At 35.1% G+C, this 2738-nt stretch overlaps 1 non-coding gene across 1 annotated transcript; it reads right to left on the minus strand.

Moving 5' to 3' along the window:
* Nucleotides 1–2664: 2664 nt before the first annotated feature.
* Nucleotides 2665–2738, minus strand: TRNAS-ACU (transfer RNA serine (anticodon ACU)). Its single transcript has one exon. It is a non-coding gene; the product is annotated as a tRNA-Ser (tRNA).

The raw sequence follows: 2738 nt of genomic DNA on the forward strand, positions 1-2738 counted from the left end.
TTAATTTAGTAATAGGTGAAAAACCATCCTTACAAAGGTGTTCATCAGAGACTTGGCTTTGTGGACACTTTTCAGAGAACAAATTTGTTAGCATAAAAATAAAGCCAGAAAATGAAGAGCTGTTTAATCACTCAATTGGATTTTTTTGCCAGCATATTTCTTTTTCTCTGCAACCCACTGCTAAATTGTGCTTCCTAGCTGTTTTTATAAAATCACTGAATCAAATCTAATTACATCAGAGAAGGCCAGGTACCCTACACCATAAGAGGGGGATTGAAATTTTGACTTGTCTTCTTAAAGATCACCAAAATCTGATAACAAGGTCAATTACGTCCCCGGGTGGGATTGAACCACCAACCTTTTGGTTAATAGCCATACACACTAACTGATTGCGCCACAGAGACACTTTGCAAAAGTACATACTGACAAAGGCTAATAAGCATTCATCTAAAACGTTTCCTAGAAAAACTTTAAAAAGTCAATAATCTGGAGAGTTTTTGTAAGATGTTTCTTCCATCAACCAACGAAGAAACACATTGGTACTTTCCCATGATGAGTGAGTGCTTCAGGATCTATTGCACTTACATGTGCAGCAGAGTACTGCAATGGAAGCATGCTGAGCCCATTACTCAGAGGTAGGCAGATTGAAACTATCCTCTGCTATATGCATTTTTTTTGTTAAAGTAATCAAAACTGGGATTGATATTTTTGCTCTTTTATTTTTACTTAAAGTACAATAACTTTTACCATTTTAATTTGTTTTAATAGTATATTGACAGTATAGTTTTCTTTAAAAAATCCACTTAATTTTCTTTACCCTATTATTAAAAGGGTAATTGACAAAAACAAACTGCATTGTCACCAGAAGAGCAATACAAAATGTACAAGTGATATATTAAAATCATCTTTCCAGCTTGAATTTCAATGATGCATTGGGGCAACGATTTTGTGAGAAACATCTTCACCCTTAAATATAGATTTTCTTAATTCCTTACCTGTGTGCTAATTAGATATCACCTTGTTTTCACATTAAACAGACTTCTACATGAGAAAGCAGCAAGGATGCAGTGGCGTTAATGTTTCCTGGTGTCAACCTGTATTATTTCAGTAGACATTGAAATGAGGATGCATCTTGCTGCCTTTCCAATGAAGCAAGTTTAATTTAGTAATAGGTGAAAAACCATCCCTACAAATGTGTTAATCAGAGACTTGGCTTTGTGGACACTTTTCAGAGAACAAATTTGTTAGCATAAAAATAAAGGCAGAAAATGAAGAGCTGTTTAATCACTCAATTGGATTTTTTTTGCCAGCATATTTCTTTTTCTCTGCAACCCACTGCTAAATTGTGCTTCCTAGCTGTTTTTATAAAATCAATGAATCAAATCTAACTCTGATTACATCAGAGAAGGCCAGGTACCCTACACCATAACAAGGGGTTTGAAATTTTGACTTGTCTACTTAAAGATCACCAAAATCTGATAACAAGGTCAATTACGTCCCTGGGTGGGATTGAACCACCAACCTTTTGGTTAGTAGTCGGACACACTAACCGATTGCGCCACAGAGACACTTTGCAAAAAGTTCATACTGACAAAGGCTAATAAGCATACATCTAGAACGTTTCCTATAAAAACTTTAAAAAGTCAATAATCTGGAGAGTTTTTGTAAGATGTTTCTTCCATCAACCAACGAAGAAACACATTGGTACTTTCCCATGATGAGTGAGTGCTTCAGGATCTCTTGCACTTACATGTGCAGCAGAGTACTGCAATGGAAGCATGCTGGGCCCATAACCCAGAGGTAGGCAGATTGAAACTATCCTTTGCTATATGCATTTTTTTTTTTGTTAATTTAAGTAATCAAAACTGGGATTGGTATTTTTGCTCTTTTATTTTTACTTAAAGTACAATAACTTTTACCATTTTAATTTGTTTTAATAGTATATTGACAGTATAGTTTTCTTTAAAAAATCCACTTAATTTTCTTTACCCTATTATTAAAAGGGTAATTGACAAAAACAAACTACATTGTCACCAGAAGAGCAATACAAAATGTACAAGTGATATATTAAAATCATCTTTCCAGCTTGAATTTCAATGATGCATTGGGGCCAACGATTTTGTGAGAAACATCTTCACCCTTAAATAAAGATTTTCTTAATTCCTTACCTGTGTGCTAATTAGATGTCACCTTGTTTTCACATTAAACAGACTTCTACATGAGAAAGCAGCAAGGATGCAGTGGCGTTAATGTTTCCTGGTGTCAACCTGTATTATTTCAGTAGACATTGAAATGAGGATGCATCTTGCTGCCTTTCCAATGAAGCAAGTTTAATTTAGTTATAGGTGAAAAACCATCCCTACAAAGGTGTTAATCAGAGACTTGGCTTTGTGGACACTTTTTAGAGAACAAATTTGTTAGCATAAAAATAAAGGCAGAAAATGAAGAGCTGTTTAATCACTCAATTGGATTTTTCTACCAGCATATTTTTTTCTCTGCAACCCATTGCTAAATTGTGCTTCCTAGCTGTTTTTTATAAAATCACTGAATCAAATCTAACTCTGATTACATCAGAGAAGGCCAGGTACCCTACACCATAAGAGGAGTTTGAAATTTTGACTTGTCTACTTAAATATCACCAAAACCTGATCACAAGGTCAATTATGTCCCTGGGTGGGATTGAACCACCAACCTTTTGGGTAGTAGCCAGACACACTAACCGATTGCGCCACAGAGAC

The sequence above is a fragment of the Pseudophryne corroboree genome (genome assembly GCF_028390025.1).
Source record: "Pseudophryne corroboree isolate aPseCor3 chromosome 7 unlocalized genomic scaffold, aPseCor3.hap2 SUPER_7_unloc_3, whole genome shotgun sequence".
NCBI lineage: Eukaryota > Metazoa > Chordata > Amphibia > Anura > Myobatrachidae > Pseudophryne > Pseudophryne corroboree.